Source organism: Octodon degus, unplaced genomic scaffold, assembly GCF_000260255.1.
Source record: "Octodon degus isolate 3935 unplaced genomic scaffold, OctDeg1.0 scaffold00081, whole genome shotgun sequence".
In the NCBI taxonomy this organism is placed as follows: Eukaryota; Metazoa; Chordata; class Mammalia; order Rodentia; family Octodontidae; genus Octodon; species Octodon degus.
In genome coordinates this window covers 12,775,560-12,783,021 of record NW_004524657.1, presented here as the reverse complement: position 1 = coordinate 12,783,021, position 7,462 = coordinate 12,775,560, and the positions used below count along the sequence as shown (strand labels likewise).

The window sequence follows — 7,462 nt, the reverse complement described above, 5'->3', positions numbered from 1 at the left end:
AAAAAAATAAAGGAAACACTGCAGATTTCCCATCACAACCATCAAGTCAAGAAGAACATGGAATGAAGTTATTATCTTACAAGAAAATATATTTAGGATTGTTTAGGCAAGTGTAGTGTGCTTTCTGGCTGGTTTATGCAAAGAAGCAGTTAATGATTTCATTTATTTTGTCTCCTTTGTTCAATTGCTTGTGCTTCTTCACTTCTTAATTTCGTATACATTTCTTTCTCTTTTCTTTCTTCTTCCAGTTTCATAGGCATACATCTGTTGTATGAACAACTGGTTGGAAGATAGCAGTATATATTGCAACAAGTATTGTGAAATTCTTATTACTTTCTTAAGTGAGTTTCTGAATGATACTGTTTGCTAGTGAAGCAACAGTTTAGAAAGTAAATATTTTAAGTGACATGCACTTGCGAAGTATTTGTACAGAGTTGATGCTTACATCCAGAAATGAAGAGGCTACTCAGCATTTAAAATACACAAAACAGGGATTGGGGAGACAGCTCAGTGGAATAAGTGCTTGCCTGGCAAGCACAAGATCCTGAGTTCGGTCCTTAGTACCACCAATATATATACAAAACATCTTGCAGCAGCTTTTCATGAAGAATTTGTTGTGAAGGAAGATTTAATGGGATGGCAATAGGAACACATGGTAGTAATATACAACAAGCTAGAAAACTTCTTGGAATTACCGCTGTTGAGCTAGATGAAGATACTGGAGCATTTAGAATATATGGAAAGAGTGCTGACACTGTGAAAAGGGCTAGCGGTTTCTTGGAATTTGTGGAGGACTTTATTCAGGTTCCTAGGAATCTTGTTGTGAAAGTAATTAAAAAAATGGCAAAGTTATTGAAGAAATAGTAGACAAATCAAGTTGTTCAGGTGAGAATTGAAGGAGACAATGAAAATAAGCTACCTAGAGATGAGATGGTTCCATTTGTATTTGCTGGCACTACAAAAAACATTGGAAATGTGAAAGTTCATTTAGAATATCATATTTCTCATCTAAAGGAAGTGGAGAGCCAGGGAGATGGCTCAGTAGAATAAGTGCTTGCCTGGCAAGCACAGGTTCCTGAGTTCAATGCCTAGTATGCAAAAATAAATGAAATGGAACAACTAAGAATGGAATACCTACAGAATGATGAACAGCTATGACAGATTGGTTCTAGGTCTTATAATGGAAGAGACAGAGGTCATCCAGGCCCTAATTACACCTCCAGTGATTGAGATGACTGAGAGAGCTGGCATCAGTGTGACAGTAGGAGACACACAAGAGGAAGAGGCAGAAGTGTTCCAGGGGTAGATGTTAAGGTGGACCATGTGATAGAAAATGTTCCGTCAGTTCTGTGCATAGAGATGCAGACAGAAATCCATACAGCTTACTTGATAATACAGAATCAGATCAGACTGCAGACGCTGATGCCAGTGAATACCATCACAGTACTAACCATCATAGGAGGTTTCATAGATGAAGAACTGATGAAGATACTATTCTGATCGATGGAATGATGGAATCTGATATGGCTTCAGTTAATAAAAATGTGCTAGGTAAAAGATGTAATAGAAGAACGTGGTCTTTCAGAAAAGGCAATAAATGGCCCAACTAGTACTTCTGGTGATGAAATTCCTAAGCTACAGTGTACTTCAGGAGAAGAAAAGAATACTACTTTCAAAGAAGAAAATATCCAAGAAGCAGCAGTCCTGAATGGTTTTTCATAAACTGAAGAGGTAACTAGTTTACTGTTCTTTTACATTACATTTACAAAAATGCTTGTTCAAACTTGCCAAAGATAGAACAGGATCGCCAGTCTTTACATCCCACTTTCAGTTCTTACATTTAGAGTTCAGAAAAGGGAGGGAATCATATATAAACATATTTTGACACCTACTGTGTAATGAAATATATCATCAGATGTGCCATGAGAATAGTGTATGTAACATTAAAAAAAAAGTTGCTGGTTAAAAATTATAGAAAAAATAATTAAAAATACCTAATTCCAATCAGACTGATACACCCTGAAAAACTCTCTTTCATGTTTAATGGAGAAGTAAAATACTTCCATGACAAAGAACAACTAAAGAGTTTCATGACTACAAATCTACCCCACAGATTATACAAAAAGATATTCTAGAAAAGGATCAAAATGACCACAACTTGAATAATGACAATATAAAAAACCATGAAACATGGAAAACAATTAAACACAGGAAAAGTAGGGAATCAACAGCAAGAAAATAATAGGAGAAACATGAGCCAATACTTATAAATTATAACCATCAGTGCAAATAGACTCAATTCACCAATTAAAAGAAATAAATTGGCAGAGTGCATAAAGAAACAAAATCCAACAATATGTTGTACAAAATAAATATATTTAACTTATATAGTATTTCATAGACTGAAAGTCAAAGGATAGAAAATAATACTGCATGCTCCATGAACTCAGAAAAAAAGCAGAGGTACCTATGCTGTTCAGAGACAATCTGAACTTTAAACTAAGAATGATTCAAACAAGATAACATTCAGTACATATTGGTTAAAGGCAAACTTCAAGAGGCAGAGGTAGCAGTCTGCATATGTATGCATCAAATATGGGAGCACCCAACTATACAAAACAAATTTTAAAGGACATAAAACATGTATTAACCAATAGCATAATCTTAACAAGGGACCTTAGCACTCCCTTATCTCAAAAAGATAGGTCAAATAGAAAAAGAAGTATTAGAACTGAACAAAACTTTTGAGTAAGTGGACTTAGGGGACATTTACAGAGTGTTCCATCCAACAACATCTGAATACACATTCTTTTCAGCTGCATACAGGATGTTCTCCAAAATAGACCACATACTAGTCCATAGGTGATGCTTAAGTAAATGCAAGGAAACAAAAATTATCCTGCACATTTCATCTGATCTCAGTTAAATGAAACTGGAAATTAATGACAAAAGAAATCACAGGGGCTGGTGAGATGGCTCAGTGGTCTAAAGCACCTACTTAGAACAAATTTAGCAAAGAACAGGGACTGCAGTTCAATCCCCCAGCACCACATGCCAGCCAGCCCCGCCCCCCTGGTGGGCTGAGCTGGCCACACACACACACACACACACACACACACACACGCCAAAAGAAATCACAAAACCCCCATAAACACATGAAAATTAAACAAAATCCTTTTCAGCAACCAATGGGTTACAAATGAAATTAAACAAGAAATTAAACAATACCTATGTCAATGAAAATTCAAACATAACTTACCAGAACTTGTAAATGCAATGAAAGCAGTTCTCAGAAGGAAATTTATAATGATGAACTCACACATTAGGAAAACAGAAGAACAAATAAACATTCTAATGCTGCACTTTAATCTTCTAGAAAAAAAAAAAAAAAAAAGCAAACCAAACCCAAAGCCCAAAGGCAGAAGGAAATTATAAAGATTAGGGCAGAAATTAATGCTATTGTGACAAATAAAACAATATAAATAATTAATGATTCATAGAGCTGGTTCTCAGAAAGATTAAATACAATTGATAAACCCATAGTCAACCTCATCAAAAAAAAGGGAAAGAAAAAACTCAAAGCTATAAGAAATGAAAAGGGTGAAATTACTACATATCCTATAGAAATACAGAACATTATCAATAGCTACTATGAAAATCTTTACTCTTACAGAATGGAAAGCATAGAAATAATGGACAGCTTCCTAGAGAGGTACAAATTAGCAAAATTGAATGAAGAAGTTATAAAAATTCTGAATAACCTAATATCAGCCAATGAAATTGAAAATGTAATAAAAAACTTACCAACAAAAAAATCCTAGGTCCTTATGGATTCACAGCTGAATTTTACAAGAAATTTAGAGAAGATTTAATCACAATGCTCCTCATATTCTTCAGTGAAATTGAAAAGGAATCAATACCACCCAAATCATTTCTGATGACAAGTATTACACTGATGCTAGAACCAGAGAAAGATTCAAGAAAAAAGAGAAATATAGGCCAATATCTCTCATGAACATAGATACAAAATCCTCAATAAAATAGTAGCATATAGAATGCAGCAAATCATCAAGGAGATTATACACCATGACCAGGTAGGATTCATCCCAGGGATGCAAGGATGGCTTAGCACATGCAAACCTATAAATGTAATACATATTATCAATAGAACCAAAAACAAAAACCACATGAGCCTATCAATAGATGCAAAAAAAAAAAGCTTTTGACAAAGTATAACACTCATTCAAAGTTCTACAAAAAATTACAATAGAAGGCTTTTACCTCAGTCTGATAAGAGCCATCTATGACAAACCAACAGCCAACATTATCCTAAATGGAGAAAACATGAAAGCTTTTACTCTAAAATCAAGAACAAGACAAGAATATCCACTATCTCTACTCCTATTCAATATAGTTCTGGAAACATTATCCAAAGCAATTAGACAAGAGAGAGAAATAAAAGAAATAAGAATAGGCAAAGTAGAAGTTAAAATATCATTATCCACAGATGATATGATACTCTACATGGAAGACCCAAAAACATCCACCAAGAAGCTCCTAGAATTAATAAACCAATTCAATAACATAGCAGGATACAAAGTGAACACTAAAAATATCAATAGTATTCCTCTGTACAGATAACAAACTCACTGAGAGATAAATTAGAGGAAACAAAGTGCTTCACAATAGCATCCCAAAAATGGAATACTTAGGAAGTAATGTAACAAAGTAAGTAGAAGATTTATACAATGAAAACTACAATACTCTAAAAATAAAGATTGAAGAGGATTTCAGAAAATGGAAAGATTTTTTTTCTCCTGCATAGGAAGAGCCAACATTGTGAAAATGGCCATACTCCCAAATGGTTATACAGATTTAATGCAATAGCTATCCAAATACCATAAACATACATCACAGAGCTAGAGAAAACAGTCTTAAAAATTACTTGAATCAGAAAGACCTGGAATAGCAAAGACTGCCCAACAGAGGCAAGGCAGGAGGCATTACAATTCCAGACTTGAAGTTATATTACAAAGCCACTGTGATAAAAATCAACATGGTACTGACAAAAAAAGTAAAGACCTGAGAATCAGTGGAACAGATTAGAAGATGCAGATACAACTACAAACACTCTCAGCCACCTTATATTTGACAAAGAAACCAAACATGTTCACTGGAAAAATGATAGCCTCTTTAACAAATGTTTCCAGAAAAAATGGATTTGCACATGCCAAAAACTCAAACTGGATTCAAATCTATCTTCATGCACTAAACTAAATTAAGCAGGATGGTTTGGACAACTGTACTGTGCATTTCTGCTGTCTATGGAAAGAATCTGGTAATGCTTTAATTTGTTTCATCTCCTTTTTTCAATTGTTTGTACTTTTTCCTCTTAGTTTCTCATACATTTCTTCTTTCAATTTTACATGCATATATCTGATAATATTTGGAAGATGACACTGTATATTACAACAAATACTGTGAAATTCATATTACTTTATTAAGTGAAATTCTGTATCACTTGCAATTTTTTCTCTTTTAATTGTAATTCATACTCTTTTGAAAATAAAAAATAAAATGTTTTATGGCAAAGATAAAAAAACTAAATTCAAAGCATATTATAGTCCTAAACATCAAAATAGAAACACTGAATCTACAGAAAATAGATGAAAATCTTAAAGAGAGAGGGGCATTACAGAGTTCATGAATAAAAACCAAACAGCGCAGGAAATACTTCCAAGCATCAACAACAGGGCTCTCATATTAATGAGAAGTTCCTGTACGTCAAAAGAAATCACCAACAAAACAAAAAGACAACCCACAAATTGGGAAAAATCTTAATCAACAATCATTGAGACAAAGGGCTGTCTAGAATATATAAAGATCTAAAAAAAAAAAATCAGTGCCCCAAAATTCAAAGACCCAATCCAAAAATGGGCATCTAAGATGAACATATACTACTTACAGGAAGAAATACAAATGGTAAATAAATACTTGGAAAAAAAATTCCATAAGAGGGGACATCTGAGAATTTCAAATTAAAACAATATTAAGATACCATCTCAGGCCAACCAGAAAGCTCAGTGGATTAAAGTGCCTGCTTAGGCAGATGTAGGGGCGAGAGGTTTCATCCCTGGGGCGGCCATGGGGTGCACTGAGACAGACAACTGACACAGGGTATGGTGGCACATTCCTGTAATCCCAGTGCTTGGGAGGCTGAAAAACAGGAAGGATCACTATGAGTCTGATCTGTGTAGTGAGACCCTGTAAACACTGTACTAAATACATAAAATAAAATACCATCTCACACAAAAAGAATGGCTTCCATAAGGAAATCAACTAATACTAAATGCTGCAGAGGCTGTGGGGAGAAAGGAACCCTTCCCACTGTCAGTGTGATTGTAGAGTAGTGCAACCACTATGGAAATCAATGTGGAGACTCCTCAAACATCCAGGAGTGGAAGTCCCATTCAACCCAGCTTTTCCCCTTCTGGGTATTTTCCCAAAAGAATTGAAAACATCATACCCTACTGGTATATGTGCACCCATATTTATAGCAGCACAATTTGTCATAGCCAAATCTTGAAACAACCAAAATGCCCATCAACAGAAGAATAGATTAAAAAATGTGGTGTTTTCATATAATGGAGTTTTACTCAGCTATAAAGAAAGACAGACTTGGATCTGCGTATAATTTATAGTCTTATTCAGTCAAGCTTTACACTAGCACAGTGGAGTGTCTGAAGATTTGTACACTGAAAAGGCCGCAAATATTTTACTCTCCACCTGAGACGTGTCTCTCAGGAGTCAAAAGATCCTCATGCAACAACTTAGAAAATGTATTTTTTTCTTTTTTTCATAATTTTATTGATAAATAGCAATGAGAAAGTTTCAAATCAAATCGCTAGGACAGTTTCAATAATTAGCACACTGCATACAATCTTCCTAGTGGTTAATTGCTGAGCAAGATGCGGACTTGAGATCCTATTTACAAACACCATTAGAACAAATCATTCTGTTCATTAAGAGAATGTAACTATATATCTATCCTAAACACTTTGAATACACAGATAAAAAATGGATATTCATCTGTATACCCTTTTTTTGTTAAGTTCTGTTATTTGAATATTATAGGTGTGTAAACTCAGCAAAATACTCTAAAAGAGTCCAGTAGCCCAAGATAGCATTGGGTCTTCTGTTTAACTGGCAAAGTCAGAAACTGTTGACCTGAGTCCCCCACAACTAAACATAACAGCATGGCTTTACTTCCCATATTTCTTCTTCATACTTTTCTACTGGGTGGTTAAGACCAAGGTAAAGCAGGACGTATGCAACAAGAGTTATAGCTTTTGGGTCTGAGAAGGTCAGTGAAATCCCCTCAGGATTTGTCCTGAGATCCTGTACCTCAGATTGTAGAACCTTTGTCAGTGTCAGCCATGTGGATGAGTCACGGCCATTGCTT

The 7,462-nt window shown here is 34.8% G+C and overlaps 1 pseudogene; it reads left to right on the top strand.

Annotated features, from left to right (window-relative positions):
• Nucleotides 1-353: 353 nt before the first annotated feature.
• Nucleotides 354-1,827, top strand: LOC101582083 (annotated as a pseudogene).
• Nucleotides 1,828-7,462: the final 5,635 nt, after the last annotated feature.